Source organism: Oncorhynchus masou, chromosome 24 (genome assembly GCF_036934945.1).
Source record: "Oncorhynchus masou masou isolate Uvic2021 chromosome 24, UVic_Omas_1.1, whole genome shotgun sequence".
Classification (NCBI taxonomy): domain Eukaryota; kingdom Metazoa; phylum Chordata; class Actinopteri; order Salmoniformes; family Salmonidae; genus Oncorhynchus; species Oncorhynchus masou.
The window spans coordinates 91,600,609-91,622,194 of NC_088235.1; the positions used below are offsets into that span (position 1 = coordinate 91,600,609).

At 48.8% G+C, this 21,586-nt stretch overlaps 1 protein-coding gene across 1 annotated transcript in view; it reads right to left on the reverse strand.

The window, feature by feature from the left end:
• The window catches only part of LOC135513011 (E3 ubiquitin-protein ligase LNX-like), an 84,563-nt gene that overhangs the window by 47,553 nt on the left and 15,424 nt on the right, over positions 1–21,586 (reverse strand).

A 21,586-nucleotide genomic window follows, 5' to 3' on the forward strand; every position in this document is an offset into this window, starting at 1 on the left:
GATTTTGTTGGGTTTGTGAGCATTTGTGTGGGTGTGTGTGTATTGGATGTACAGGGACACATGGAGAGAAACGTCATATACAGTAGGTGCTCTTGTGTGTGTGCCAGTGCTGTGTTTCAATTGGAGCTGACAGAGGGCAATCAGCTCTCCAGCCAGCTTTCCAGCCAGCTCTCCAGACAGCTCTCCAGACAGCTCTCCAGACAGCTCTCCAGACAGCTCTCCAGCTAGCGTTCCAGCCAGCTCTCCAGACAGCTCTCCAGACAGCTCTCCAGCCAGCTTTCCAGACAGCTCTCCAGGCAGCTCTCCAGCCAGCTTTCCAGACAGCTCTCCAGCCAGCTCTCCAGCCAGCTCTCCAGACAGCTTTCCAGCCAGCTCTCCAGCTAGCGTTCCAGCCAGCTCTCCAGACAGCTCTCCAGACAGCTCTCCAGCCAGCTTTCCAGCCAGCTCTCCAGCTAGCTTCCCAGCCAGCTCTCCAGACAGCTCTCCAGACAGCTCTCCAGCCAGCTTTCCAGCCAGCTCTCCAGCTAGCGTTCCAGCCAGCTCTCCAGACAGCTCTCCAGACAGCTCTCCAGAAAGCTCTCCAGACAGCTCTCCAGACAGCTCTCCAGACAGCTCTCCAGACAGCTCTCCAGACAGCTTTCCAGCCAGCTTTCCAGACAGCTTTCCAGACAGCTCTCCAGACAGCTTTCCAGACAGCTCTCCAGACAGCTCTCCAGAAAGCTTTCCAGACAGCTTTCCAGCCAGCTCTCCAGACAGCTTTCCAGACAGCTCTCCAGACAGCTTTCTAGGCAGCTCTCCAGACAGCTTTCCAGGCAGCTCTCCAGACAGCTTTCCAGGCAGCTCTCCAGACAGCTTTCCAGACAGCTCTCCAGCCAGCTCTCCAGACAGCTCTCCAGACAGCTTTCCAGACAGCTTTCCAGACAGCTTTCCAGCCAGCTCTCCAGACAGCTTTCCAGCCAGCTCTCCAGACAGCTCTCCAGCCAGCTCTCCAGCCAGCTCTCCAGACAGCTTTCCAGCCAGCTCTCCAGACAGCTTTCCAGCCAGCTCTCCAGACAGCTTTCCAGCCAGCTCTCCAGGCAGCTTTCCAGACAGCTCTCCAGCCAGCACTCCAGACAGCTTTCCAGACAGCTTTCGAGACAGCTTTCCAGCCAGCTCTCCAGACAGCTCTCCAGACAGCTCTCCAGACAGCTCTCCAGACAGCTCTCCAGCCAGCTCACCAGACAGCTTTCCAGCCAGCTCTCCAGACAGCTCTCCAGACAGCTTTCCAGCCAGGTCTCCAGACAGCTCTCCAGACAGCTCTCCAGACAGCTCTCCAGCCAGCTTTCCAGCCAGCTCTCCAGCTAGCGTTCCAGCCAGCTCTCCAGACAGCTCTCCAGACAGCTCTCCAGACAGCTTTCCAGGCAGCTCTCCAGCCAGCTCTCCAGACAGCTCTCCAGACAGCTCTCCAGACAGCTTTCCAGCCAGCTCTCCAGACAGCTTTCCAGACAGCTCTCCAGACAGCTTTCCAGCCAGCTCTCCAGACAGCTCTCCAGACAGCTTTCCAGACAGCTCTCCAGCCAGCTCTCCAGACAGCTTTCCAGACAGCTCTCCAGACAGCTTTCTAGGCAGCTCTCCAGACAGCTTTCCAGGCAGCTCTCCAGACAGCTTTCCAGGCAGCTCTCCAGACAGCTTTCCAGACAGCTCTCCAGCCAGCTCTCCAGACAGCTCTCCAGACAGCTTTCCAGACAGCTTTCCAGACAGCTTTCCAGCCAGCTCTCCAGACAGCTTTCCAGCCAGCTCTCCAGACAGCTTTCCAGCCAGCTCTCCAGCCAGCTCTCCAGACAGCTTTCCAGCCAGCTCTCCAGACAGCTTTCCAGCCAGCTCTCCAGACAGCTTTCCAGCCAGCTCTCCAGGCAGCTTTCCAGACAGCTCTCCAGCCAGCACTCCAGACAGCTTTCCAGACAGCTTTCGAGCAGCTCCAGCCAGCTCTCCAGACAGCTCTCCAGACAGCTCTCCAGACAGCTCTCCAGACAGCTCTCCAGCCAGCTCACCAGACAGCTTTCCAGCCAGCTCTCCAGACAGCTCTCCAGACAGCTTTCCAGCCAGGTCTCCAGACAGCTCTCCAGACAGCTCTCCAGACAGCTCTCCAGACAGCTTTCCAGCCAGCTCTCCAGCTAGCAGCTAGCTCTCCAGACAGCTCTCCAGACAGCTCTCCAGACAGCTTTCCAGACAGCTCTCCAGACAGCTCTCCAGACAGCTCTCCAGACAGCTCTCCAGACAGCTTTCCAGCCAGCTCTCCAGACAGCTCTTCCAGCCAGACAGCTCTCCAGCCAGCTTTCCAGACAGCCAGCTTCCAGACAGCAGCTTTCCAGCCAGCTCTCCAGCCAGCTCTCCAGACAGCTTTCCAGCCAGCTCTCCAGCTAGCGTTCCAGCCAGCTCTCCAGACAGCTCTCCAGACAGCTCTCCAGCCAGCTTTCCAGCCAGCTCTCCAGCCAGCTTTCCAGCCAGCTCTCCAGACAGCTCTCCAGACAGCTCTCCAGCCAGCTTTCCAGCCAGCTCTCCAGCTAGCGTTCCAGCCAGCTCTCCAGACAGCTCTCCAGACAGCTCTCCAGACAGCTTTCCAGACAGCTCTCCAGACAGCTCTCCAGACAGCTCTCCAGACAGCTCTCCAGACAGCTTTCCAGACAGCTTTCCAGACAGCTCTCCAGACAGCTCTCCAGACAGCTCTCCAGACAGCTTTCCAGCCAGCTCTCCAGACAGCTCTCCAGACAGCTCTCCAGACAGCTTTCCAGACAGCTCTCCAGACAGCTCTCCAGACAGCTCTCCAGACAGCTTTCCAGACAGCTTTCCAGACAGCTCTCCAGACAGCTCTCCAGACAGCTTTCCAGACAGCTCTCCAGCCAGCTCTCCAGACAGCTCTCCAGACAGCTTTCCAGACAGCTCTCCAGCCAGCTCTCCAGACAGCTTTCCAGACAGCTTTCCAGACAGCTCTCCAGACAGCTTTCCAGCCTGCTCTCCAGCCAGCTTTCCAGACAGCTCTCCAGCCAGCTTTCCAGCCAGCTCTCCAGACAGCTTTCCAGACAGCTTTCCAGACAGCTTTCCAGACAGCTTTCCAGGCAGCTCTCCAGACAGCTTTCCAGACAGCTCTCCAGACAGCTTTCCAGACAGCTTTCCAGACAGCTCTCCAGACAGCTTTCCAGACAGCTTCCAGACAGCTTTCCAGACAGCTTTCCAGCCAGCTCTCCAGACAGATTTCCAGACAGCTCTCCAGACAGCTTTCCAGGCAGCTCTCCAGACAGCTTTCCAGGCAGCTCTCCAGACAGCTTTCCAGACAGCTCCAGGCAGCTCTCCAGACAGCTCTCCAGCCAGCTCTCCAGACAGCTCTCCAGCCAGCTCTCCAGCCAGCTTTCCAGACAGCTTTCCAGACAGCTTTCCAGACAGCTCTCCAGACAGCTTTCCAGCCAGCTCTCCAGACAGCTTTCCAGACAGCTCTCCAGCCAGCTTTCCAGACAGCTCTCCAGACAGCTTTCCAGCCAGCTTTCCAGCCAGCTCTCCAGACAGCTTTCCAGCCAGCTCTCCAGACAGCTTTCCAGCCAGCTCTCCAGACAGCTCTCCAGACAGCTCTCCAGACAGCTTTCCAGACAGCTTTCCACACAGCTCTCTAGACAGCTTTCCAGCCAGCTCTCCAGGCAGCTTTCCAGACAGCTCTCCAGCCAGCACTCCAGACAGCTTTCCAGACAGCTTTCGAGACAGCTTTCCAGCCAGCTCTCCAGCCAGCTCTCCAGACAGCTCTCCAGCCAGCTCTCCAGACAGCTTTCCATCTAGCTTTCCACACAGCTCTCTAGACAGCTTTCCAGCCTGCTTTCCATCTAGCTTTCCACACAGCTCCCAGACAGCTTTCCAGCCTGCTTTCCATCTAGCTTTCCACACAGCTCTCTAGACAGCTTTCCAGCCTGCTTTCCAGCGAGCTTTCCAGACAGCTCTCCAGCCACCCAGAAAAACACTATATCTGCATTTGTCTGTTCCCCTATCTATCGTGTCATAATCAACAAATGTCCCCTGTCACAGAGACAGCGATGCGCACAGACACGTGGAAACACACACAGATACACACTCATGATATTTACAAACAATCCTAATTAGAAAGACCCACACGCTGAACTATGGCAGCCGTATGCATGGACAGATGGGATGCAGGGCCAGGAAGTGACCTTATCCTCTCCTGTCTCCTCTCATCTCCCCTTCTCTCTCTCCTCTTTCCTCCTCTATACCCTTCTTTCTATTTCAAATCTATTCTCATTGCACCGATTCTCTCCTCCTTTAACATCCTCTCCTCTCCCTCCCCTCTTTCTCATTTCCCCTCACCTCCTCTCCCCTTTTGTTACCTCTCCTCCCCTACCTGTTCTCTCTATTTCTTTTCTTTTTGTTCTTTCCATCTTTTTTCCTGGTCTACTCTCCTATCCTATTCTCTCGTCTCTCCCTCTCCCCCTCTCCTCTCCCCATCTCTCTAGGATTCATGGCTGTCCAACAAGGAATCTGAGTGTCTGCAGGAGCTAAAGCTTCACTCAATAGAGGATCCTCACAATGGAATGGGAGACTTTTTAAAGCATTGCATTGTTCCCTGTATTCATGCAGCATAATGGGACATTTCCGTCAGACTGGGGACTGGCGAGGACAGAAGGATCCCAGCTTAGAGATCTGTGAGCCCCAGGTTTCACGCGTCTGCTGAATATACCAATATCACTGAGAGAGACAGAAAGAATGCACTGAGGGCCAATATACACTATTCCCGGAAAGACTCAGTCTATATGCATACAAAGAGAAGGAATGCCCACATGGTCAAACCGTATAAAGACTATACTGATATAGACACACTTAGAAACACACACACAGACCCAAACCTATATTCACAAATACAATTCAGCTGCACAGCCCAAACATCCACATACACAGCACAATTCTCCACACTTGCAAACCTATAATGAAAATCAACAGTATGCAGTACTTGTTTAGGCTTATTTTATGGAGGACGGTGTCTATTTTAAAACATGAGAACCTGAGCCAGTGGAATGAAATACAGTCGGAAGTGGAAGTATCATCCACTCCTCAGTATGATGAATGCAGCTGGCTGGATGAGAGGGTTGTTGCCATGGTGTCAAAGTGCCTCAGTAAGAGTGTGTTTCACATTAACTATGACTGAATGGGCTCCTGAAGTGTGTGTGTGTGTGTGTGTGTGTGTGTGTGTGTGTGTGTGGGGGGGGGGGGGGTGTGTGTGTGTGTGTGTGTGTGTGTGTGTGGGGGGGGGTCAGGGCAAAGATGTGAATAAGCTGTGTATGTGTGTGGATATGTTATGGTTGTTATTGTTGAATCAAACAGACACACTCACACAGGTATGGCCATGTATGTCCTCCACACCTAAATAACTTGAATAACTCAATGTGCACACATACAGAGACCATCAAAGCGTTTAGCAATAGCCGTACACAGGTTCACATTTTGGTACAAATAAATAGACTGCACGCACACACACAAAACAGGAAACACACACACAGAAACAACCTACAGTCCTGATGAGAGCGCTCCCATGCTGCAGTGCTGCTCTGGAGCATCCAAACAGACCTTGTCTGCACAAAATCCTCTACCTGCCACAGCAACCGCATCCCGCTGCCAAGGCAACCGCATCCCGCTGCCATGGCCACTGCTACGGAAACCATTACCCAAGTCAATAACTGAGCAAATGGCCATAGAGCCATACACACTCTTTACTGCCAGATTAAAACACAAACACACACGCACAAACGTGCACATACACAAACATACACTATCGCATTCACAATTGCGTGTGCATTCTCACACATACACACACACACATACTGCAGGGCTGCATGGGCTGCTGCTGTTGGAGGAGAGTGATGGGGGTGAATGGATGCAGCAGGTCTATGCTGAGTGGGACAGTGGTACAGTACTCACAGCTCAGAGTAGAGGATGTGCAGGTTGCCCACATTGTCAGTGTAGTTGGCTGGGCTGAGCCAGGGTAGAACCAGCAGCAGCAGAGCCTTCATGGTCAATACACAGTCAGCTCTCTCTCGCTCTCTTTCTCTCTTTTCTCTTCCCTCTCTCCTTCTGCACTGGAGCTCTCTCCTCCTCCTTCCCTTCCTCCACCACCCCCTCTCCGAGCCTGACCGTGCTGACTTCTTCCCTTCTTTCTTCGGAGTAGCTCTCAGGTCTAAATTACTCCCTTTTTTCTTTTCCTCCTTCTCCCGTTCCCTCTTTTCTGTCTCCTCCTGTCTCACTCTCTCTCCCTTAGAGAGGCTGCCTGGTCATCTCAGCTGCAGAGGCGAGCAGGCCAGCTGCCAGAGGTTGAAGACAGAGTGGAGGATGAAGAAGAAGAAGAAGCAGCAGTAGAAGCAGGTGCAGAGAAGAAGTCCCGTGGAGGTAGATGATGTAGAGGAGGAGGAGGAGGAGGAAGAGGAGGGAGGAGACCCAGGGGAAAGTGGCACATTTGGAATACGATTTGAAATGTGCAGGCTATAATCTGCTCTGGGCACTAGCGAGGTGTAAGAGGATTTGCACTCGTACGAGTGTGTGTGTATGTGTGTCAGAGGGAACAGCGCAGCCTGTGACTTATACTGCAGCAGGAACCACTGAGAGGGAGAGATGGAGCAGACCAAACAAATGGGGGGGGGGGGGAGTACCTGGGGCTTCTTTGATTGGTCGCAATCCTCCTCCCTCTCTCTCTCACACACACACACACACACACACACACACACTGCATTAACCTCCCCCTGCCCGCACATGAAAAATAATTGACAATGAGCAGGGGAGAGAACACACTGCACACAATATTCATTACAAAGATAGAAGCATGTTTTTTTCGGAATGGAGTGAAACAGACTGATAGAGAGAACAGGAAAGGAGAGTTAACTGTTATAATAATTCTTGACTGAACCAAACCAGTGGCCAAATGCCTAGCGATATATTCAGGGAAAGTGTTGTGGGGGTGTGTGAATTGGAACAGGGGAAGGGGGGGGGGCTAGACCACGTTTGATAAACCTGCAATCTTAAGGCATCCACACGGTTCCCAGCCGAAACAGCTTTGAAAAGTTTGTGCATACAGTGGGGCAAAAAGTATTTAGTCAGCCACCAATTGTGCAAGTTCTCCCACTTAAAAAGATGAGAGAGGCCTGTAATTTTCATCATAGGTACACTTCAACTATGACAGACAAAATGAGAAAAGAAATCCAGAAAATGACATTGTAGGATGTTTTATGAATTTATTTGCAAATTATTGTGGAAATAAGTATTTGGTCACCTACAAACAAGCAAGATTTCTGGCTCTCACAGACCTGTAACTTCTTCTTTAAGGGGCTCCTCTGTCCTCCACTCGTTACCTGTATTAATGGCACCAGTTTGAACTTGTTATCAGTATAAAAGACACCTGTCCACAACCTCAAACAGTCACTCTCCAAACTCCACTATGGCCAAGACCAAAGAGCTGTCAAAGGACACCAGAAACAAAATTGTAGACCTGCACCAGGCTGGGAAGACTGAATCTGCAATAGGTAAGCAGCTTGGTTTGAAGAAATCAACTGTGGGAGCAATTATTGGTGGCTGACTAAATACTTTTTTGCCCCACTGTATATTATGACAACATTTTGCAACATTTTTGTTTGTTTCTGTGAGTTTTGGGGGCTGTTTGGGCAAATAAAAATTCTGGAAGAAAGCCGAACTTCTGATCCGTAGTCTACACTCTTTTGTTGATGATTGGTCAACAGTAGGGATTCTTCAATAAAGTGTCTATTGTCAATCATCGAGACACATGCACATTTTGTATTGTGAAATACTGCACCAAACATCTTAGTTAAAATTGCATGACCAAGATCACCTTGGTTAAAACGACAAAATTAATGACAGATTTCTTGCGTTATCTTAGAAGAATTCTGAATATTTTGAGGAAGTGTCCTGACATTAGTTACTTTTTTTATGTCTCTATTTTAGGTTGGTCAGGGTGTGAGTTGGGGTGGGCATTCTATGTTTTGTTCTATGTTTGTATTTCTATGTGTTTGGCCTGGTATGGTTCCCTATCAGAGGCAGCTGTCAATCGTTGTCTCTGATTGAGAACCATACTTAGGCAGCCTGGTTTCGCCCTTGAGTTGTGGTAGTTGTTTTCTGTTGTGTGTCTGCACCAGCCAGACCTGTTATTTTTGTGATTTCAGTGTTCATTAAATAAATATGGACATATACCACGCTGCACCTTGGTCCTCTCCTTCCAACAGCAGTTACAACCGTACTATTTCTTTCACATTTTTCAAGCGTCTTTTAAGGTAGTATCATTCGGCTAGACCACTTCAGCTAGGCGCCAGCCAAACTGAAGCATGCTAATACCTTTAGGCAATAACAAAACAAAAACAACTCCCCCAAATCATCATCTACACCTGATTAACTAAGCAGGGTTTAGGGGCTGATTTACAGTACACAGTGACTGACATTGGGCTGGGTATGGGAAGGTCAGCAGGTTGACATTTAAGAAGGTCAGCAGGTTTAAGAAGGTCAGCAGGTTGACATTTACACTACATGGCCAAAAGTTGAATATCTGCTCGTCGAATATCTCATTACAAAATCATGGCCTAATATTAATAAGGAGTTGGTCCCCCCTTTGCCACTCTTCTGGGGAGGTTTTCCACTAGATGTTGGAACATTCCTGCAGGGACTTGCTTCCATTCAGATACAAGAGCATTAGTGAGGTCGGGCACTGATGTTGGGTGATTAGGTTTGGCTCGCAATCGTCGTTCCAATTCATCCCAAAAGTGTTCAATGTGGTTGAGGTCAGGGCTCTGTGCAGGCCAGTCTAGTTCTTCAACACCGACCTCAACAAACCATTTCTGTATGGACCTTGTAATCACATTGCACACTGCCCTAACCCATCTGAACAAGAGGAATACCCATTTAGGAATGCTGTTCATCGACTACAGCTCAGCATTTAACACCATAGTACTCTCCAAACTCGACATTAAGCTCGAGGCCATGGGTCTCGACCCCGTCCTGTGCAACTGGGTACTGGACTTCCTGACGGGCCGCCCCCAGGTGGTGAGGGTAGGTAACAACATCTCCTCCCCGCTGATCCTCAACACTGGGGCCCCACAATGGTGCGTTCTCAGCCCTCTTCTGTACTCCCTGTTCAGCCATGACTGCGTGGCCATGCATGCCTCCAACTCAATCATCAAGTTTGCAGATGACACTACAGTGGTAGGCTTGATTACCAACAACGACGAGACGTCCTACAGGGAGGAGGTGAGGTCCCTCGGAGTGTGGTGTCAGGTAAAATAACCTCACACTCAACATCAACAAAACAAAGGAGATGATCGTGGACTTCAGGAAACAGCAGGGGGAGCACCCCCCTATCCACATCGACGGGACAGTAGTGGAGAAGGTGGAAAGTTTTAAGTTCTTCTGCGTACACATCATGGACAAACTGAAATGGTCCACCCACACAGACAGCGTGGTGAAGAACAGTGCCTCTTCAACCTTTAGTTTGTCACCAAAAACACTCACAAACTTTTACTGATGCACAATCGAGAGCATCCTGCCGGGCTGTATCACCGCCTGGTACGGCAACTGCTCCACCCACAACCGTAAGGCTCTCCAGAAGGTAGTGAGGTCTGCACAACGCATTACCGGGGGCAAACTACCTGCCCTCCAGGACACCTACAACACCCGATGTCACAGGAAGGCCAAAATGATCATTAAGGACAACAACCACCCTGACAACAGCCGCTGCCTGTTCACCCCGCTATCATCCAGAAGGCGAGATCAGTACAGGTGCATCAAAGCTGGGACCGAGAGACTGAAAAACAGCTTCTATCTCATGGCTATCAGACTGTAAAACAGTCATCACTAACATTGAGTGGCTGCTGCCAAATCAAATGTGATTTGATTTGTGCACGGGAGCATTGTCATGCTGAAACAGGAAAGGGCCTTACTGGAATGTCATTGTATGCGTAGAGTTAAGTGTAATGGGTTTCGTAGATGGAAGAAGGTGTGTACCAAAGCGCAGCGTGGTAGGTGTTCATGATTTATTTAGCTGAACACTGAAATACAAAAAACAACAACGTGAATAAACAAAAAAAACGAAACAGTCCTGTAAGGTGCAGAAAACACTAAACAGAAAATTAAACACCCACAACCAAAATGGGGAAAACAGGTTACCTAAGTATGATTCTCAATCAGAGACAACGAACAACACCTGCCTCTGATTGAGAACCATACTAGGCCAAACACATAGAAAAAAGAACATAGACTACCCACCCCAACTCACGCCCTGACCAACCTAAAACAATGACATAACAAAGGAACTAAGGTCAGAACGTGACAGTAACCCCCCCAAAGGTGCGGATTCCGGCCGCAAAACCTGAACCGATCGGGGAGGGTCTGGGTGGGCGTCTGTCCGCGGTGGCGGCTCTGGCAGCTCAGGACAGACGGGCGACTCTGGCAGCTCAGGACAGACGGGCGACTCTGGCAGCTCAGGACTGACGGGCGACTCTGGCAGCTCAGGACAGACGGGCGACTCTGGCAGCTCAGGACAGACGGGCGACTCTGGCAGCTCAGGACAGACGGGCGACTCTGGCAGCTCAGGACAGACGGGCGACTCTGGCAGCTCAGGACAGACGGGCGACTCTGGCAGCTCAGGACAGACGGGCGACTCTGGCAGCTCAGGACAGACGGGCGACTCTGGCAGCTCAGGACAGACGGGCGGCTCTGGCAGCTCAGGACAGACGGGCGGCTCTGGCAGCTCAGGACAGACGGGCGGCTCTGGCAGCTCAGGACAGACGGGGGGCTCTGGCAGCTCAGGACACACGGGCGGCTCTGGCAGCTCAGGACAGACGGGCGGCTCTGGCAGATCAGGACAGATGGGCGGCTCTGGCAGCTCAGGACAGACGGACGACTCTGGCAGATCAGGACAGATGGGCGGCTCTGGCAGCTCAGGACAGATGGGCGGACCTGGAGGGAGGAGACGGAGAGACAGCCTGGTACGTGGGGCTGCCACAGGACCCACCATGCTGGGGAGACCTACAGGAGGCCTGGTGCTTGGAGGAGGCCGGGCTGTGGGGGAGCACTGGTGCGCAGCCTTGGCACCACTCCTCCCGGCTGGATCACCAGTTTAGCCCGACCATGCAGAGTGCAGGCACAAGTTGAACCAGGCTGTGGGTGAGCACTGGAGATCTGGTGCATACCACTCGCACCTCTTCCTTAGGCTCAATACCCACATTCACATTCATAACCCCACCGGGCTATGAGCGCATATTGGTGACACCGTGCGCTTGACCGCATAACACGGTGCCTGACCAGTACGGTGCTTCTTCCAGTAAGCACAAGGAGTGGGCTCAGGTCTCCAACCTGACTCTGAACGTGACATTGAGATTTACCTTCACTGGAACTAAGGGGCCAAGCCCGAACCATGAAAAACAGCCCCAGACCATTATTCCTCCTCCACCAAACTCTAAAGTTGGCACTATTCATTCGGGCAGGTAGCGTTCTCCTGCCAAATCCAAATTTGTCCGTCTGACTGCCAGAGGGTGAAGCGTGATACATCACTCCACTACTCCAGAGTCCAATGACGGAGAGCTTTACATCACTCCAGCCGAGGCTTGGCATTGCGCATGGAGATCTTAGTCTTGTGAGCTTCATGAAACCCATTTCATGAAGCTCCCGACAAACATTTATTGTGCTGACGTTGCTTCCAGAGGCAGTTTGGAACTCGGTAGTGAGTGTTGCAACTGAGGACAGACGATTTTTTAACTCTACGCACTTCTGCCCTCGGTGGTCCATTCTGTGAGCTTGTGTGGGCTATTACTTCGCGGCTGAGCCGTTGTTGCTCCTAGACATTTCCACTTCACAATAACAGCACTTACAGTTGACCTGGGCAGCTCTAGCAGGGCAGACATTTGACAAACTGACTTATTGGATAGGTGGAGTTCTATAACAGTGCCATGTTGAAAGTCACTGAGCTCTTCAGTAAGGCCTATCTACTGCCAATGCTTGCAATATGATTGCATGGCTATGTGCTCAATTTTATACACCTGTCAGCAGTGTGGCTGAAATAGCAGAATCCACTCATTTGAAGGGGTGTCCACATACGTTTGTATATATAGTGTAATAACCTTTAGTGTGTTTCTCAAATACTTTTGGCCATGTGGTGTATTGTAAAAATTGGCTATACTGTAAAAGTTAAATTGAAGGATAGGGTTAGGCATTATGGTTAGCAGTGTGGTAAGGTTAGGGTTAAGGTTAGGGTTAGGTGACAACTCTGCAGAGCTGCCTCCAGAACAAGATTCATGACGGGAAACGCTAACCTGCAGGAGGTCATGGGGGGACGACGACTGTATTTTTTATTTATTTTTTATTTTTTATTTCACCTTTATTTAACCAGGTAGGCTAGTTGAGAACAAGTTCTCATTTGCAACTGCGACCTGGCCAAGATAAAGCTTAGCAGTGTGAACAGACAACACAGATTTACACATGGAGTAAACAATTAACAAGTCAATAACACAGTACAAAAAAGGCGAGTCTATATACATTGTGTGCAAAAGGCATGAGGAGGTAGGCGAATAATTACAATTTTGCAGATTAGCACTGGAGTGATAAATGATCAGATGGTCATGTACAGGTAGAGATATTGGTGTGCAAAAGAGCAGAAAAGTAAATAAATAAAAACAGTATGGGGATGAGGTAGGTGAAAATGGGTGGGCTATTTACCAATAGACTATGTACAGCTGCAGCGATCGGTTAGCTGCTCAGATAGCACATGTTTGAAGTTGGTGAGGGAGATAAAAGTCTCCAACTTCAGGGATTTTTGCAATTCGTTCCAGTCACAGGCAGCAGAGTACTGGAACGAAAGGCGGCCAAATGAGGTGTTGGCTTTAGGGATGATCAGTGAGATACACCTGCTGGAGCGCATGCTACGGATGGGTGTTGCCATCGTGACCAGTGAACTGAGATAAGGCGGAGCTTTACCTAGCATGGACTTGTAGATGACCTGGAGCCAGTGGGTCTGGCAACGAATATGTAGCGAGGGCCAGCCGACTAGAGCATACAAGTCGCAGTGGTGGGTGGTATAAGGTGCTTTAGTGACAAAACGGATGGCACTGTGATAAACTGCATCCAGTTTGCTGAGTAGAGTGTTGGAGGCAATTTTGTAGATGATATCGCCGAAGTCGAGGATCGGTAGGATAGTCAGTTTTACTAGGGTAAGTTTGGCGGCGTGAGTGAAGGAGGCTTTGTTGCGGAATAGAAAGCCGACTCTTGATTTGATTTTCGATTGGAGATGTTTGATATGAGTCTGGGAGGAGAGTTTACAGTCTAGCCAGACACCTAGGTACTTATAGGTGTCCACATATTCAAGGTCGGAACCATCCAGGGTGGTGATGCTCGTCGGGCATGCGGGTGCAGGCAGCGATCGGTTGAAAAGCATGCATTTGGTTTTACTGGCGTTTAAGAGCAGTTGGAGGCCACGGAAGGAGTGTTGTATGGCATTGAAGCTCGTTTGGAGGTTAGATAGCACAGTGTCCAAGGACGGGCCGGAAGTATATAGACTGGTGTCATCTGCGTAGAGGTGGATCAGGGAATCGCCCGCAGCAAGAGCAACATCATTGATATATACAGAGAAAAGAGTCGGCCCGAGAATTGAACCCTGTGGCACCCCCATAGAGACTGCCAGAGGACCGGACAGCATGCCCTCCGATTTGACACACTGAACTCTGTCTGCAAAGTAATTGGTGAACCAGGCAAGGCAGTCATCCGAAAAACCGAGGCTACTGAGTCTGCCGATAAGAATATGGTGATTGACAGAGTCAAAAGCCTTGGCAAGGTCGATGAAGACAGCTGCACAGTACTGTCTTTTATCGATGGCGGTTATGATATCGTTTAGTACCTTGAGTGTGGCTGAGGTGCACCCGTGACCGGCTCGGAAACCAGATTGCACAGTGGAGAAGGTACGGTTGGATTCGAGATGGTCAGTGACTTGTTTGTTGACTTGGCTTTCGAAGACCTTAGATAGGCAGGGTAGGATGGATATAGGTCTGTAACAGTTTGGTTCCAGGGTGTCTCCCCCTTTGAAGAGGGGGATGACTGCGGCAACTTTCCAATCCTTGGGGATCTCAGATGATATGAAAGAGAGGTTGAACAGGCTGGTAATAGGGGTTGCGACAATGGCGGCAGATAGTTTCAGAAATAGAGGGTCCAGATTGTCAAGCCCAGCTGATTTGTACGGGTCCAGGTTTTGCAGCTCTTTCAGAACATCTGCTATCTAGATTTGGGTAAAGGAGAACCTGGAAGGGCTTGGGCGAGAAGCTGCGGTGGGGGCGGAGCTGTTGGCTGAGGTTGGAGTAGCCAGGCGGAAGGCATGGCCAGCCGTTGAGAAATGCTTGTTGAAGTTTTCGATAATCATGGATTTATCGGTGGTGACCGTGTTACCTAGCCTCAGTGCAGTGGGCAGCTGGGAGGAGGTGCTCTTGTTCTCCATGAACTTCACAGTGTCCCAGAACTTTTTGGAGTTGGAGCTACAGGATGCAAACTTCTGCCTGAAGAAGCTGGCCTTAGCTTTCCTGACTGACTGCGTGTATTGGTTCCTGACTTCCCTGAACAGTTGCATATCGCGGGGACTATTCGATGCTATTGCAGTCCGCCACAGTATTGATTAATAACGTTGGGCACCTTAAGGTTGCATAAGGGCTGGTCACAGAGCTAGCAGACAGAAGACATGCAAATGAAGCAGACTGTTTTTGTTTTGAGTGTTTACAGGGCTAGATAGATAGAGCTCTCTCTTTTCATCTTGTCCTCTCTTTTCATCTCTCTCATCTCTCCTCTTTCTCTGCCCCTCTCTCTCCTCTCATCTCCCTCTTCTCTGTCATCCCTCTCTTCAGCTGTAAATAGAGCGCCTGAGAGAGTGACTGACCAATGGTGGTTAGAGAACTTAGATCTCCACTCATGTTATCAAGTAACACTTCAAGCTTGCAGCTTCCCTCATTTATCTCCTTTCTATCTCTCCATCTCTCCCTCCTCTCAATTCCTCTCCCACTATATTTCATTACCACTCTGTCCCACATTGATTCTCTCCTTTAAAGCTATCCTCTATCCTCTCTTGCTCTCTTCTGTTCATCTTTGATTTCTCTCTCTTGTCCCCATCTCTCTACAGCAGGCCTATCTAACAGCTCCTCTCCTCTCCTCTCTGTGGTAGTGGTTAGTAGTGGTTAGTAGTGGTTAGGGAAACCTGAAGGATGAGTAAGTCTCAGTGTAGTGCTGTCTTGTCTGGAACAGTGTAAGGCACTTAACTGGTGTAAATAGCCCATCCCAATTCATATTTGATGGGTAAATATGAGAGAGATGTGTGGGTGCTGTGTGTTTAGGGGTACAGTTGTGTGAGCTGGTGTGTGTGTGTTTAGTTGTGTGTGCTTGGCTGCGGTGTGCAAGCAGTGTGTACCACACAAGGCCACAGGCTGGCAGGAAATGTATGAGCAGAATGTATGAGAGCCTATGACAGGCCATCGTCAGGACAACACGATGTGACATAAGGAAGTGACAGGGCCAGCAAGGTCGGTAGGGTCAGGGACAGGACGGCCACCTGTCACTGTAGAGTTCAGAGAGCAGAGAACAGCCATCTGGCTTATAGCCAGGTGGACTTACCTTATACTTACACATACACAACACAAACACACAGGCCAGCACGTAAGCATTCAGTACACACACAACACAAACAAACAGGCCTGCACGTAAGTATTCAGTACATACACAACACAAACACACAGGTCTGCACGTAAGCATTCAGTACATACACAACACAACCACACAGGCCTGCACGTAAGCATTCAGTACACACACAACACAAACAAACAGGCCTGCACGTAAGTATTCAGAACATACACAACACAAACAAACAGGTCTGCACGTAAGCATTCAGTACATACACAACACAACCACACAGGCTTGCACGTAAGAATTCAGTACATGCACAACACAAACACACAGGCCTGCACGTAAGTATTCAGTACATAAACAACCCAACCACAAAGGCATGCACATTAGCGTTCAGTACACACACAACACAAACACACAGGCCTGCACGTAAGCATCCAGTCCATACACAACACAATCACACAGGCCTGCACGTAAGCATCCAGTCCATACACAACATAATGACACAGGCCTGCACGTAAGCATCCAGTACATACACAACACAAACACACAGGCCTGCACGTTAGCATTCAGTACATACACAACACAAACAAACAGGCCTGCATGTAAGCATTTAGTACATGCACAACACAAACACAGAGGCCTGCACATAAGTATTCAGTACATACACAACACAAACACACAGGCCTGCACGTAACCATTCAGTACACACACACAACACAAACACACAGGCCTGCACGTTAGCGTTCAGTACATACACAACACAAACACACAGGCCTGCACGTAACCATTCAGTACACACACACACAACACAAACACACAGGCCTACACGTTAGCATTCAGTACATACACAACACAAACACACAGGCCTGCACGTAAGCATTCAGTACATACACAACACAAACACAGGCCTGCACGTTAGCATTCAATACACACACAACACAAACGCAGGGGCAGTTTAAGTTAGCATTCAGTACGTACACAACACAAACACACAGGTCTGCATGTTAGCATTCAGTACGTACACAACACAACCACACAGGCCTGCACGTTAGCATTCAGTACATGCACAACACAAATACACAGGCCTGCACATTAGCATTCAGTACATACACAACACAAACACACAGGCCTGCACGTTAGCATTCAGTACATACACAACACAAACACACAGGCCTGCACGTTAGCGTTCCCACAAACACACAGGCCTGCACATACACACACAAACACAACACACAGGCCTGCACGTAAGTACTCAGTACATGCACAACACAACCACACAGGCATGCACGTAAGCATTCAGTGCATACATACAACAGAAAGACACAGGCCTGCTCGAAAGTATTCAGTACATACACAACACAACCACACAGGCATGCACGTAAGCATTCAGTGCATACATACAACAGAAAGACACAGGCCTGCACGTAAGTATTCAGTACATGCACAACACAAATACACAGGCCTGCACATTAGCATTCAGTACATACACAACACAAACACACAGGCCTGCACGTTAGCATTCAGTACATACACAACACAAACACACAGGCCTGCACGTTAGCGTTCCCGTACATACACAAAACAAACACATAGGCCTGCACATTAGCGTTCAGTACACACACAACACAAACACACAGGCCTGCACGTAAGTACTCAGTACATAAACAACACAACCACACAGGCATGCACGTAAGCATTCAGTGCATACATACAACAGAAAGACACAGGCCTGCTCGAAAGTATTCAGTACATACACAACATAACCACACAGGCATGCACGTAAGTATTCAGTACATACACAACACAAACAAACAGGCCTGCATGTAAGCATTCAGTACATGCACAACACAAACACACAGGCCTGCACATAAGTATTCAGTACATACACAACACAAACACACAGGCCTGCACGTAAGCATTCAGTACATACACAACACAAACACAGGCCTGCACATTAGTATTCAGTACATACACAACATAATGACACAGGCATGCACGTTAGCATTCAGTACATACACAACACAAACGCACGGGCAGTTTAAGTTAGCATTCAGTACGTACACAACACACAGGTCTGCACGTTAGCATTCAGTACAAACACAACAAAAACACACAGGCCAGCACATTAGCATTCAGTACATACACAACACAACCACACAGGCATGCACGTTAGCATTCAGTACATACACAACACAAACGCACGGGCAGTTAAAGTTAGCATTCAGTACGTACACAACACACAGGTCTGCACGTTAGCATTCAGTACAAACAACAAAAACACACAGGCCAGCACATTAGCATTCAGTACATACACAACACAACCACACAGGCCTGCACGTTAGCATACACAAAACAAACACATAGGCTGCACGTTCCATGCACAACACAACCACACAGGCATGCATACACAAAACAAACACATAGGCCTGCACATTAGCGTTCAGTACATACACAACACAAACACACAGGCCTGCACGTAAGTATTCAGTACATACACAACACAAACACACAGACCTGCACGTAAGTACTCAGTACATAAACAACACAACCACACAGGCATGCACGTAAGCATTCAGTGCATACATACAACAGAAAGACACAGGCCTGCTCGAAAGTATTCAGTACATACACAACATAACCACACAGGCATGCACGTAAGCATTCAGTACATACACAACACAAACACAGGCCTGCACATTAGTATTCAGTACATACACAACATAATGACACAGGCATGCACGTTAGCATTCAGTACATACACAACACAAACGCACGGGCAGTTTAAGTTAGCATTCAGTACGTACACAACACACAGGTCTGCACGTTAGCATTCAGTACAAACACAACAAAAACACACAGGCCAGCACGTTAGCATTCAGTACATACACAACACAAACACACGGGCAGTTAAAGTTAGCATTCAGTTCGTACACAACACACAGGTCTGCACGTTAGCATTCAGTACAAACAACAAAAACACACAGGCCAGCACATTAGCATTCAGTACATACACAACACAACCACACAGGCCTGCACGTTAGCGTTCCCGTACATACACAAAACAAACACATAGGCTGCACGTTAGCATTCAGTCCATGCACAACACAAACACACAGGCCTGCATGTAAGCATTAAGTTCATAAACAACACAAACACACAGGCCTGCGCATAAGCATTCAGTACATACACATGCACACAGAGCCAAGCATTCAATCACACATCCTCTAGCATTGGCTATCCATATTGACAGACTAGAATCAAATCTATTTTCATGTCCACAGGGTCACCATTGTGTCCCAAATGATACCCTATTCCCTTTGTAGTGCACTACCTCTGACCAGGGCCCATAGTGGACTCTACTGGGTACTTTTTGGGATTCTCACCATGTATGAACACAAAACAATGACCTAAATCTCACCAATACTCAACTCACAAAACGCATCAGCACGCAAAGGGATTTGTAACTTTCTGTTTATTACATGCTTTGACAAAGTTATTTACTTGACTTTTGCAGGGTAATCTGAATTTAGACAAATCCTTCTCCAATCCCACATTACGTAGACAGCAGCACTCCCCAAACAGCGTGTCCGTATACTGAGAGGCATGACAACCCAGGCTACAGGCATAGCACCACCAAACATGGGAGGAATCAATGCACACCTGCCTGGACAAGCTAACAACCCAATGGCCTGTCCAAAATATGAACGGTCAAATACAATAATCAAATCAAGTCAAATGTTATTTGTCACATGAGCCGAATACAACAGTGAAATGCTTACTTACAAGCCCTTAACAAACAATGCAGTTTTAAGAAAATATGTGTTAAGTAAAAAATAGATAAGTAAAAAATATGACATAAAAGTAACAAATAATTAAAATGCAGCAGTAAAATAACAATTGCGAGGCTATATACAGGGGGGTACTGACACAGAGTCAATGTGGAGGCTATATACAGGGGGGTACTGATACAGAGTCAATGTGGAGACTATATACAGGGGGGTACTGATACAGAGTCAATGTGGAGGCTATATACAGGGGGGTACTGACACAGAGTCAATGTGGAGGCTATATACAGGGGAGTACTGACACAGAGTCAATGTGGAGGCTATATACAGGGGAGTACTGACACAGAGTCAATGTGGAGACTATATACAGGGGGGTACTGATACAGAGTCAATGTGGAGGCTATATACAGGGGGTACTGACACAGAGTCAATGTGGAGGCTATATACAGGGGAGTACTGACACAGAGTCAATGTGGAGGCTAAATACAGGGGAGTACTGACACAGAGTCAATGTGGAGACTATATACAGGGGGGTACTGATACAGAGTCAATGTGGAGGCTATATACAGGGGAGTACTGACACAGAGTCAATGTGGAGGCTATATACAGGGGAGTACTGACACAGAGTCAATGTGGAGACTATATACAGGGGGGTACTGACACAGAGTCAATGTGGAGGCTATATACAGGGGGGTACTGATACAGAGTCAATGTGGAGGCTATATACAGGGGTTACTGATACAGAGTCAATGTGGAGACTATATACAGGGGAGTACTGACACAGAGTCAATGTGGAGACTATATACAGGGGGGTACTGATACAGAGTCAATGTGGAGGCTATGTACAGGGGGTACTGGTGGAGGCTATATACAGGGGGGTACTGACACAGAGTCAATGTGGAGGCTATATACAGGGGGGTACTGATACAGAGTCAATGTGGAGGTTATATACAGGGGTTACTGATACAGAGTCAATGTGCAGGGGCACCGGTCACTTGAGGTAATTGATGTAGAGTGAAAGTGACTATGCATAGATAGTGACTATGAAAGTGACTATAGAAAGTGACTATGCATAGATAATAAAAAGAGAATAGCAGCAGAATCTAAACACAATCATTGCAACTACACACACGCTAAAGTACAAATAGTTCACATATTTTCACTGGGAAAGGCACTTGATTAACTTTCATGGAAAACTCACTGTAAAATGATTTGTAAGCAAAACACAGGCTATAAACACCTGCCCATAAACACATACCTAATGACTTACGACATAAAACACTGCATCCTAAACATAACACATACTGGCAATTCTGCATGACCACAAGGAGACAACCACAATTACTGGATCGCAAACACAACCACAAACACAAGACCACAAACACTGAACCGAAAATGCACAACCACAACCACAAGCAGACAGGACCAAAGTTCAACTACCAGTATGACCTTATGAAGAGTGTGAATCAGGCTGGATGGGCATCCCCAGTCAAGCCAGAGTGCCTCTTGTCTTCCCCCTAAGACGTAGCCTCTCCCCTCCACAGATAAATAACGCCTCCTGACTCGTCCTGACTATCCAAGAGAGGAGTTGGTCCCCAGAGACCCCTGGCCCACTCACATCACATCACCTCCACACACCGCAATACAACACTCACACACCATGAACGAAACGGAGAGGAAACCTGGGAGCCTAGGGAGAGATAGAGAGAGAAAAAGGGAGGAGGGAGTAAGTGGGAGACCCGGGACACCAGAGGAGGAATATGGGGGAGGAGAAGGGAAGAGAAAGGTGGTAAACTTTGAGGGGATTGCAGTATCAGGAGATAGAGGTTATGCAATCACTATCAATATTCAGTTCAACGGGAAACACATTGTTGTACAGTAGCAGTGCATAGCTATGGAGATGCACTTGTAATTATCTCCCAGGCCTCTGGGCTAACAGAGTGTTAACGAGCGCTAATGAAGAGAGGAGCCCAGACACTGAACAACGAGCAGTCAAACCTCTGGCTATTTAATGATATGTAAACAGAGGAGCTCGGCTGGTTCAGATGAAAGAGCCAGGGTGAGGAAGTGTACTCTCTCCCCCTGGGACTGGAGGGGAGGGAGACAATAGGGATGTTTGGTGTGTATGTTAA